The 13,036-nt window shown below is 33.9% G+C and overlaps 1 protein-coding gene and 1 long non-coding RNA gene across 10 annotated transcripts in view; one reads left to right on the forward strand and one right to left on the reverse strand.

Moving 5' to 3' along the window:
• Positions 1-13,036, forward strand: part of LRRC4C (leucine rich repeat containing 4C) — a 1,396,296-nt gene that overhangs the window by 579,681 nt on the left and 803,579 nt on the right. The gene's annotated exons all lie outside the window — the stretch shown is intronic.
• LOC130454992 (uncharacterized) overlaps positions 1-13,036 on the reverse strand; it is a 67,048-nt gene that overhangs the window by 1,864 nt on the left and 52,148 nt on the right. The gene's annotated exons all lie outside the window — the stretch shown is intronic.

Genomic DNA, 13,036 nt, shown 5'->3' on the forward strand with positions numbered 1-13,036 from the left:
CTCTAATGCTTAGCACAATTTCCAACATACATTCATTACTTAACAACAATTGTTGACAGACTGACTTCATTTCTGATTCTCATTTCCATCATCTAAACATCAGCAGTTAGAATAAATGGCTTCAAAGGTATCTACCAGAAGTCAATTTATGATCTGAAAATCTTCCAAGATCTTTTGATGACCTTAGATAAAGTATTTCAACTGATATTTATTTTCTCCATCTGTAAAATGAGGAGTTTGGAGTAAAAGACTTAAAAATCTCTCCAGCTGTAAGCCTCAGTCTTTCATCTGCCATTTATTATCTGTATGACTTTAGGTGAATTATTTAAACTTTCTGTGCCTCTATGTCCTCATCTGTAAAATAAGGAGGTTGCACAGTACAACCTCTATGCAGTCCCTACCAACTCTAAGTCTGTGAGTCTGTGTTACTGTTAACTGCATTGTTTCTGCTTTGTATCCACCATGGAAATCTGCTATATTACTGAGCTTCCTATGTGCCAGTGTGAATAAGCGTGACAAGTTCATTAGCAAGAAGGAGAATCATTAGGACACTGGGTAGTGTCAAATATAATTAAACTGAGAAATCTCTCCAGTCAGAAACTTGGCCAAAGCAGATTTAGACAAGTAGCATGTGCAATATTTGCATAACAGAGGGAGTGTACAAACTAATTTCAGGGTGCTCCACACAGAGACACACTTCCATTTTAGTCTTGATCCAAGGCATTACCATGGAGTCATGGGAGTGACAATATAATTGAGTTGATAAAATGCATCTTGAGATGTTATGTGATGAAGAGGTCCATGAAGAAATATGATCAAGGTAAAGGAAGCGTGTAATTGACTGAGCCATGCCGATCTCCTTTCTGAATGGATGTATGGTTATCGGTATCACTATTAACATCCAATTCCTCATCAACTAAGATTGCTTGGTAATCCTGAGGAGGCTGTCTTCTTTCCTCAGACCATGTTTTTCCCAGATGGGAAGCTGTTAAGCAGGATGATTAGCATGATTGAACATACTGGTTTGAGAGTCAGATACCTGACACTGGTCATGATTTCAGGTTTTATTAGTTGTGAGATGCCAGGGAAACAATTTGTTCTCAGTTTCCTTATTTACAAAAATAAGGAGCTATCAGAATATGCTGGTAAACATTTAAAAGAATCTCAAAAATATTTTTTTAAAGTACGGACAATATACTTTTGAATTTAATCTGCATTATTTATATTTCCTCCATCACCTTCTCATATCCAGAAAAAAGACTTGATTTATAGTGTTTGCCAATTTTTCAGATATAAATACTTACATTAAAATTTCTACAATTAGTTTTTGAAAGACCTGAGTCAAGCTGGCTCCAACACACCCTTGGAATTATCTATCTATTGGTCTTTCTAACTCTCTCTCTCTCTCTCTCTCTCTCTATCTATCTATCTATCAATTTATCTGTCTGTCTGTCTACTTATCTATCCCTTCATTCTTTTTCATTCTTTATTTAATTTTTATATGAAATATTGTATTTTTCATTTCTACAATTATGTTCTGGTGAAACACTGAAAAGTGTATCAGGAGGCTATCATTACACTAATTATTTTTAAGTTGTCATTATGGAAAATCCCTCCATTATTTTAAATTAACAATTTATCTACAAATCATAATCTTAGAGATTTGCTTGGCTTGGGAATTAGGAGAACTGAAAAATTAGCCCATTTGCCCATGTGCAAATAACAGATATTTCTGGAACCAATTCTGGCCCACTATCAACTAATATACTTTTGTCAGGAGATAAGACTGTCATAATAATAACTGGCAATGACATAGTACCTTAAAATTGACTAAGTGCTTTTAAGACATGATTTCATGTGATCCTTTCAAGTACTATGAACAGCAGAAAACACTGGAGATATTTATTTTTATTTTTTATTTTTTAATAAAGCCTTTACCTTCTGTTTTAGAGCCAATACTGTGTATAGGCTCCAAGGCAGAAGAGTGGTAAGGGTTAGGCAATGGGGGTCAAGTGACTTGCCCAAGGTCACACAGCTGAAAAGTGTCTAAGACCAGCTTTGAACCTAGGACCTCCCATCTCTAGGCCTGGCTCTCAATCCACTGAACTACCCAGCTGAACCCACTGTAGATATTTTTATTTCCATATTAGTAATGATGAAACCAAGATGGAGAAGAAGCCCTCTGGTGTCAGATTTTCTGGATTCTAATCTTGACTCTGATACATATAATCTCAAAAAAATCACTTGATATTCCTTGGACTCAGTTTTCTTTTTCATAAAATGAGAATCCTTAATTAAATCACATCTAAAGTCCCTATTAATCCATGATACTCTATCCTAAGTGTCTTTTCTATGGTCACATGTCTACTAAGTATTAGCAGAATATGGCATGAAACATAATTATTCTGATTGCAAGTCTAGCATTTCCTTCAAGAAATGAGATAATGAATGTGGAACTATTTCATTTTTATTTTAGTATTCTCTTTATCCATGTGTTTGGAAATAAGTGATATAAACCATGTGCTATAATTGAGTTGACCTTAGTTAAACTGGGAGATTTGCTCAGCAGTCTTATTCTAAAAGGAGTTCACTGCAAACAACAATACTAGAAGCCCATGGACTAACTCTGTCTGGAGTCCCAGGTTCTTCTGTGGTTACTGCAGAATTTATATAAAGTTCTTTGTTCATTTAGTGTATTTCTACAATTATTTTCAGGTTAAGTGTTGAAAAGTATCATTATGATGATAATAATAATAATTATTATATAATACCTTATATATACATATTATTTTATGATTTGCATTTACTTTTAATATGTTTTCTTATTTGAACCTTACAACAACTCTGAGGTGACTTTTATGATTGCACGCATTTTAGGGATTAGAAAAGTGAGACTGACATAATTTAAGTGATTTGGCTAGTTATACAACTAACTATGGGAGGCAAAATTTGAACTTTTGTCTTCCTGACTCCAAATACAAGATTATTCATTAAATCACTGAGCAACAGGTAGATCCGTAATCTAAAATCTTAGGATATTTCTGTTATCACCGAAAGAATTAGCAAAACACTTAGCATCACACATCTAGTTCGTTATAGAGGTGGCACTTGAATTCGGATCTATTTTCACTGTAAAATAGCCATTCCACCACTAAGTCTCTTATGGAAGTTCATGAGAAATCATGACTCAAAATCCAGAATTAAGGCATTTCCTAGACCTTTCCCCCATTTTCTTATTGACTAGACTTCATTGTTTATCCTTCTAGAAAAGACAAAACCATGATAAAACTGTTCTGTGTTTTCTCCTGAAAAAAATAAGTAGGATTGTTCCACCCATATCTTTCTCATCTTTCTCTAGTTCATCCACAAACTATGTAATTGACTGACTTGTCATCTTTCCTTAATTTTCAAGAAAGAATAGTGTGGTTAAAATTAACCATTCATTTTAGGCCTACGAGGTTCTTATTTCAGTATTCTACTTCATCTTTACATGTACTTAGAAAAGTTGTTTAATATCTTTAACCTGAGCTTCCTATCTTTAAATGAAGTTGGATTTGATGACTTATCAAGTCCCTTCCACCTCTAAAATTATAATCTTAAGAGAAATAATAACCCTCTCCAAAATGATGAAATGCATTTTTGTCAGTTACCAGACTCAGTGCTTGAAGAGGAATCAGTTCTAAGAAATAATGCCATTAAAGAACTGGATGGAAGTGATGTTGACACTCCACTTATGGATTTCTTAGCAAAACAAAATGAGATAACTGGAGAGAAATTGTAGATCAAGGAAGAACTCATTATGGAAAGATACCAAATATATCTTCAAGTTGTGGGGAAGAAGAATGGGAGCAAGGGAGACTAATTCCTTGTAAATAATACCATGTAGAAAAAGGTGAAATTGTGTATTTATTACACCAATATGCAATGAGATTCTTCTAACAAAATAATTGCTATCTTCCAAAAAAAACAGTTGAAATCAAATCAATAAATGTTTGTGTGGGACTCAAGAGACAGAGACCCAAATAGTCCTTGCCCTCAAAGATGTCACACTCTAATGAAAACCAGATACTTTTTTATCTTTCCTATTTTTCTGATATCTTACCCATTATTTCCAGAGAGTATGAAGCTATCTTCTTTTTATACATTGTCTACTCTGATGTATACTTTGTTATTTGTCCCGAATTTATATTTGGAGAGAGTGAGGTTCTAATAAGTTTGGAGGTGCAGAGTGGTTTTAAAGCTGTGACACTTTGTCCAGAAGTGAATCTTTCTACCCAGTACCAAAAAGATGAAGCTTAGAAAGCCTGTTAGGGAAATATTCTTGTCTCATAAATATTATACTTTAAATGTTGAACTGGCAGAAAATATCCATCTATTTCCCTGAATAGATGACAGAGATACTATGTCACACATTTCTGCTAAGGGGATCTTTATTTCAAATGGCAATTCAATTTGTTATGAATGGCACAGTTTTAATTCTTTCTCCATTAATTCTTCATTCTGTACTCCTTTTGTTTCATGACAGGATTAGCACATACCATTTCTAGATTTATTGAGAAACAAATGTCACCTGCCAGGTCTCAGAGAGGATTTAACAGTATGATGCATGGAGATACTAGGACTTTCAGTTCATTTAACTTAAGTTGTATAGCTTTTATTTTTTAAGTTTTGCATTTTGTCTGTTTTGTGTACATGAGCATGGGAAATGATGATAGTCTTTTTGAAGAATAAAGAACATGATATCTCATAGGCAGGATAAGAGACTCTGAAATCTTTTTAATACTATATTTTGGATAGAGTGGCCTTCAATCTAAACATGTTCCAATAGAAATCCCAAGCCCCTGAGATAACTTCTAAAATTGAAGGGGAAACTCTAATTTCATATAGAATTCCTCTATGGATTTACCAATTTGAGGCCACAAACTAGAGAACTGAAAATTAAGTGACCTATGTTGCTGTGTTTATTTTCCTAAAATTTCAGAGTTGGAAGGAACTCAAGAAACAAATTTAGCTCAATTCAGACCCAAACAAAAAATTTCCTCTCTACTATCCTGAAGAAGTAGCTACCTGCACCTCCACTGAGAGGAGACCTATGCTTCTTTGCAAGGCAGCCTGTTTCACTAAGCGTTAACAAAGATTTGAGGTCAAAAGGCATGCCCCTTCTTTGTAGTTCATATATGGCTTTGGGTACATCAAAACTCTTATTGTTCATTTGGATCTTGATTTTTCAAAATGAAGGTGTTAAACAATAAGCATAGTTTTATATGTAATAAATCAAGGTCCATAGAGATTGAAACTCCAAATTCCCTTATAATTCTTAATTATAGATTTCCATATGCATATTCTAACCAAACAAACATAGTTAAGACCAAAGTTAAAGATTCTCTTAATTGATTACAAATCCTAGATGTAACAAACTTGAGATATAGCTAAAACAATCTCATTCCCCTCAATTTATAGATGAGAGAATGGAGTCTCCATGACTTGCCTCATACAAGTAATAAGTAACAGAGCCAAGATTATAACCTAATTCCTATTAATTCAAAGCCAGTATTCTTTCCATTATACCAAGTTCACTTTGCCCTAAGAGTTTTTTCTTTCTTGATCTTAAAACTCTTAAGTTTAGAAAAGCCTTGGGAATATGAGACCCACAAGCAAGATTTTAAAATAATATTGCCTCCTAAAGGATCTGACATCACATAGTTTGAACATTACCAGGAGAGTAGGATATGTTGCTTATTCTAATTTACTTTTGATCACTACCTTGTGAATGGATTCAGATCTGGCATTTGCTATTCTAGACACAGTTGGCCTTGTCTCAGCAATTCCAGTATGAGCATCTAGTGGATTTAATATCTTCTTTATTATCAGAAGACTGGTAATAACCCACAACAGATGAGTATTTTACTGTTGCCCTACTCTTCTAAACTTCCTACTATAATAGTTGGGAGGAGAAAACTTCTTTATGTAAAAATTCATTAGAAGAATGGGATAGGATGCCCATGAGTGTTCTCTGAAGGGGATAGTTCAGCAGGTAGGGATCATTGCCCATTGTCACTGATTAACCAGTCAATCAAGAATATGTAGCATATAAATATCAATAATATGACAATAGGTCTTGATGAATAATACATGTAAAACCCAATGGAATTGTGTTCTGGTTATGGGAATGGAGTGGGAGGAGAGGAGGGAAAGAACATGAATCATGTAACCATGGAAATTTTTCTTAATTTATCAATAAAAATTTAATCAAAATTAAAAAATTAAGGAAATTGCAATGAACAACAACAACAAAAAAAAAGAATATCTAGCATATACCAGATACTTGGGATAGAAAGTTTAAGGAAGTATTTTAACTGGTTTTCCTGACTCCATATCCAGCAGACTCCTATATTTTGCAGCAACATTATGAGGTAGTTAGGGTAAATACTACTATTTATATTAATTGACAAGGAAACTGAATAAGAAAGATTTGGTATCTTGCTTGTGATCAAGCTTAGACGTCCTTTGAGGGAGCATTAAAACTCATATCTACTGATTGCATGAGCCAGACAATAGAGAATGATTTATAGGAGTACTTTCTGGGCACCTCTGGAAGATGAATTCCATGTATACTGGTCAATATCTTCTGGAAGAGTTAAACTATGACATCTTTTACCATCATGCCAACTAAAGAACAAAAAGAAATAGAGAAACACATTGGCCATTTGCTAGCAATTCAGGAGAATATCACTTTAATACATTGTGGGCTGAATAGCAGATGAGCGACTGTAGCAGTCAGCAGCAACTCACAAAGCCATCCTGCTCTCAGAATGAAATGAGGAATTTTGAGGGCTGTTGAGCTCTGTGAATGCTCAGAGTGTATCGGCAGAGAAGTTATTTGTCCCAGGCATTTCAGTAATTGTGATATACTTGAAAATGCAATGTTCCATGGCCCTTGGTTCAAGAGTCCTCAGGCTCACGTTTTTACCTGTAATCCAGTCCTTTGCAAGTACACTGGGATCCAATGAAAGAAGTAAAAATAATACCAGCATGCTACAAGGCTGTGTCAACATGACATGATTCAACTTTTAGGAGACAACTAAACCAAAGCTTTCTTGCAGCAGTCTGCACTAGAGCTCTTCATGTTGGAAACTGAACCACATCCCGTTTAATTGAGTTCATGAGACATTTATGAAGTGCCTTCCATATGCAACTTGAGTCACTATTAAGCACTTAGGAATACAAAGACCAAAATGAATCCTGTCTTTGCTCACTGACATTTTATTAGGAAGAAACTATGTGTACATAAATCAGTAGATAAAAACACACTTGGAGGGGAATTTCAAAAGTGAGAGGTCATTAATAACTGGAATAGAAAGGATCATAAGGAATGACACCAATGCTTTATTTCAACAGAAGCTGGAATTGTAGCAGACCAAATAGTTCATCTAATAGGGCATTGGAGCCCATTTGATTGGCCAGAGGGAGGCAAACTTTACAGGCAGGATATTAGTGAATGTAAAGAGAGCAGCTCTTTGAAATCATGTCATTCTAGTTCTACCTTTCTTGGCTCATTCTTCCCTCTTGGAATAAGTTTTATGATTTGTCAATGGCCAGATAAACTTTTACTTGATGGCAAGCTATCCACTCTGGAGGCAAATTGATGGACTCAGGGAGAAATAAAACCAAACTAACCACTAAAAGACTCTAGACACTATATTGCTACCTATCAGATAAGGTTCCTCTTCCTTTAAATGCACTTAAGGTAATGGGAAGGAGAAACCTAATTGTAAGATGAAATGGCAATCTGCAGTTACCTCTTTAAAGGTGAAGGAAAGACAAATTATTAAATATATAACTGAGTTGTAATTTCAATGCTAGCCTTAGCTCAAAGCAATCAATCCTTGTGATCTACTTAAAAAGGAGTTCTGATCAGAAGCAAAGATGCTAACGAGCTTGGGAAGGGAAGAGGATGCAAAGATGAAAAAGGTGTTTCTTTGCAGAACCTTTATAATTTCTCTTATTAACAAAATTTTGTCCCTCCCCCCCAAAAATAGGGGTTATTTCACCTAATCTCCTGAGGAGGAGTGTAGAGGGGTCAGAAAAGATGCCACCAATTTAATGAATAATATTTAGCCATAATCATATCTAAAATATTGAGGTGTTATGTATGCAGTGTACCATTAGATACAGAAGGAGAAAGGCTACAGTGGAGGATTGAACTTAGGATCAAACACTTCTTTTTCTTGACACATACTTGCCATATAATAATAATCAAATAACTTTTCTCACTGTCTCTATTAATAATATATTGGTAGCATTCAAAGAGTTCTATAAAATTTCCAAACCACTTTAAATATGTTATCTTATTTTACCCTCACAACCACCTTAGAATGCTTGTGTGCTATTTACATTTTACAGATGAGAAAACAGAGACAGACAGGGATTGTTATTTGAACTTGTTGTCCTGACTCCAGTTCCAGTACTTTATCCGCTGTACCACCTAAGTGCCCCATTATGCAAGATAGGAGATGTAATGCCTGTGATTCTGATGTCACAGTGTTATTTTCAAGATTCAAACAAAATGATGTACAAACAGCATTTTTTAAGCATTAAAACACTCTAGAAATATCAACTGTAATCGTTTGGGGAGAAAAAAAAAACTGGGTTTACCCAGGACTCATTATTTTAGCTCATATGTGTATTGTACTTACAGCAAGCCAGTGAGGTAAATATGATCATCTCCATATTACTGACCAGTAAACTGAGACCCAGAGAAGTAAAGTCTCTTGATCATGGTCATACAGCTAGTTTGTGTAAGAGCCAGGAATCAAACCCTCACTTACTGACTTCAAATAGAGGACTTTTTTCATACTCCCAAGCTATGTCTCTATTCTAACTGGCAATAAAAATCACAAAACTATCACAAATTTTAGGGCCACTGTAAAATTAAATATAACAGAACAAAAATTGTATGTGATTAGATTTTCAAATTAGGTATCCCAGAATCTCAGAGTTTCATGGCACCTCTGTGACTTTTTTTCTACATGAAAATGGAGAGTGATTTCCTTGAGGAGAGAGAATATGTTTTTTTTTTTCCTTTGTATCCCCTGAGATCAGTAGATCACTCTTTGACTAGTATGTACTCAGTCAACTTCTACTGGGTGCTTATTCCACTTATGCATAACTCTAAAATGTTAGATAGCAAGTAAATGCAGCAAAGAAGATCTATTCTTCTTGGCCACAGCCACATTTTACAAATAAGGAAATTAATATTTACAATGCTTGAACCAATTGGCCATTTATAGATTTTTAGGGGGAGATAGAACTTCAATTTTGGACTTAAAGAATACGGAAATTATCATTTAAACAGAATAATCCAGAAAAAGTCATTCAGGAAAATTACTTTACATTGGGGATTATTATAATTGAGCCCAAGGAATATATTTGAATAATGTTTAGGCAACTAAGTGGCCAAGTAGATACCTTCTTTGATTTGAAGACAGGAATTCCTGAATATGACCTCTATAATAAATACTTATCATCAGTTTGATCCTGATGAAGTCACTTAATGTCTTCCAGTATTAGTTTCTTCATCTGCAAAATGAAGAAAATCATGATATCTTCCTCTAAAAATGTTGTGTGGATCAAGTAAGAGACCATATGGAGAGAACATTGCAAACCTTTAAATGATATATAAAGTGTTACCATTGTTGTTGTATAGCTAAAATATATTCTAAAATCAGCATTACTTTCCCATGTCCTCCATTTCCATGTATTTGCCTTAAGTAGACTATATATCAGAAAAAGAGTGTAAAGTGAAATGGGTGAAACCATAACTAGGTTGGGTTTATGGTTGTTGTTGTTCAGACATTTCTGTCATGTCTGACTCTCTATGACATCATTTGAGATTTTCTTGGCAAAGATATTGGAGTGGCTTGCCATTTCCTACTCCATGGGACCAATGGGACTACACTCAAAGAAGTGCATTTCGTATCTGAACAGTACACAAAAAATTTCCAGATCCTTCACAGCCACCACAATCCTTGTGTGTCACTGTCTTACAATGTCTTGCACCACATAGGAGTGTCTCAGTTACCTCATCAACATCTAACTACATTGTGCTCAACCCATCTTCCTCAAATCAATGCCTTCAGGGATTTCTTTTTCAGATAATAGAACACCCAACCTACCAGCAACAATTGCTCTAATAGTTAAATTTCTCTTTGTGCTGACACATTCACCATTCACTGTAATGTACTCCATATTAACAATGCCAACTATTGATAACTCCCAGAACTCCATCCCAGATACAAGATTATTTTAATTATATCACTAGAAATGATCATTGAATTGGAGAAATATGAATTGCCCCTGGGTATGCTGAACAAATATAATTTTTAAATGACAATTCTACCTAAATTAATTTGCTTATTCTTTACCACACTGATCCAATTACCAAAACAATATTTTATAGAACTAGAAAAAATAATAGTAATATTCATTTGGAAGAACAAAAGGTTAAAAATATTAAGGGAATGAAAATGGGAAAAAAGTGAAGGCAGGTGATTTAGAAGTACAAGATCTCAAACTGTGTGACAAAGTAGGAAACATCAAAACTATCTGATACTGGAAAAGACAAGCATAAGTGGAATAGATTAAGCAAATAATATACAGTAAATGACCACAATAATCTAGTGTTTGATAAACCCAAAGATCCAAATTTTGGAGGTAACAATCACCATTTGACAAAAGTTATTGGGAAAACTGAAAAATAGTTTGTAAGAAACTAGGCCTTGATTAATATGTCACAATATGTACCAAAAATCAGATTAAAATGGATAAATTATTTAGATAAAAAATGGTGGTATAAGAAAATTAGGAAAGCAAGGAAAATATATATAACTTTTTCTGTTATATCTATGGATAAGAGGAAAATCCAAGTCAAAACATGAGATAAAGGGCATTCCAAGATTTAAAATAGATAATTATGATTGCATTAAATTAGAACATTTTTACACAAATAAAGCCAAAAAGTCACAATTAGAAGGAAAGTAGGAAAGAGGGAAAAATGTTTTACCATAATTTTTTTTCTGATAAATCACTCATTTCTCAAATATAAAGAGAACTGACTCAAAATTATAAGAATATGAGTCATTGTTTAATTGATAAATGGGAAAAGGATATGAACATGCATTTTCATTAGAAGAAATTTAGTTTAACTCTAATTATATAAAAGTTGTCTAAAACACAATTGATTAGAGAAAAGGAAATTAATAAATTCTGAGGTATCATCTCTCACTTATGAGATTAGCTACTATGACAGAAAAGAAAATGACAAATATTGGTGGGGTATGTAAAAATTGGGCTCCAAATGCACAATTGGTGGAATTGCTTACTGATCTAACCATTCTGGAGAACCACTTGGTGTTATGGCCAAAGAGCCATTACACTGTGCATACCCTTTGACCCAGCAATACCACTTCTAGGTCTATGTCCCAAAAAAATCAAAGAAAAAGGAAAAAGGTTTTATATATGTAAAATTATTTATGGGACCTCTTTTGTGGCAGGAAGAATTGGAAATTGAGATTATAATCATTAATTGGGGAATGGCAGAACAAGTTGTGGCATATGATTGTGACAGAACACTATTGTGTTATTATAAATGACAAAAGGAGAACCTGGGTAGACTTATATGAACTAATTCAAAGTGAAATCCACAGATCCAGGAGACCATTCTACACATTAATAGTAATATTGAACAATGATCAATTTTGAATGACTTGCTATTCTCAGCAATACAATAATTCAAGACAATTCTAAAGGTCATATAATTAAAAAAGATGCCCACCTCCAATAAAAGAATTGATGGAATCTTAATGGGGATTGAACCCTATTTTTAACATTTTTTTCCTTTCTTATTCATGGGATTATTTATTTGTTTTATTCCATTTTCTTTTATGGCATGGATAATATAGAAATGCTTTATATGACTATACATGTATATTTTACATCAAGTTGTCTTACTTCTCAAGAAAGGAGGAAAAAAGAGGACTGGGGGATTTGAAACTCAAAAATATCTAAAAATTTTGTTTACATGTCAATGAGAAAAAATGAAATTTAACATAACAAATTAAATATAATGAGTCAGAAGAAAAAAGAAAGGAAGAAATGAAGTTGGAAAGAAAGATATAAAAATAAATTTAGAAAGGAACTGGAAGTGCAATATTCATATTGATAAAGTTAGATGAAAGTGGTTTCAAGTGATTTATTTCACTCTGCACAGTTTTATAGCTGACAAACTAAAGTACCCTACTGATGTCCCACAAGTATCAAATAACAGAACTTGGATTTGAAAACTCCACACCCATGTTGCCAATCAAAGGCAAGATTCCCCATGTCCTAGGAAAAGGGCCTTCACTGAAACCCTATGCTGTAATGTTTGTCAAGTTATTCTGTAAATTAATTTCACAGTAAATTTATAAATTTGTAGATTTAGAGGGAACTCAGAGTCTTTACATTCTAACCTCCTAATTTTACATTTGAGAAGCTGATGTCTAGGAAGGTTTAATTACTTATCCATGGTCACACAGAACACTTGGATTTTACCCCAGGTCTTCAGAGTCTATATCCAGTACTTTTTTAATAGTTCCCCTACTGAATCTTTCCCCAGTGTAGGAATTCAAAGCAAAATAAACTCCTAGACCAACTTTTAATTGGCATTCCTCAATGTCTATGTATCTATTAGCAAGAATACACAAATAGAATCAATTAACAAAGGCAACTTTGCTGTGGTCAACCTCAAATAATGGGATATCAGATCATGTGCCAATGTCTTTTTCAGGATATATTTTGGCCATATCTTGAAGGGGAAAAAAAGACAATATTTTACATATAACATTTGGGGAAGAACATTTCAATCACAAAACTCAGAGTTGTTAGAGACTAAAGAAGTTACCAATCATGTGTGAGTCCAAAATTTTCCTCTTTGGACTCTCTAAAGTGCCATCATCCAGTCTAGTAATAGCCAACTTCATCCCTCCCCATTTCACAA

The sequence above is a fragment of the Monodelphis domestica genome, chromosome 6 (assembly GCF_027887165.1).
Source record: "Monodelphis domestica isolate mMonDom1 chromosome 6, mMonDom1.pri, whole genome shotgun sequence".
NCBI lineage: Eukaryota > Metazoa > Chordata > Mammalia > Didelphimorphia > Didelphidae > Monodelphis > Monodelphis domestica.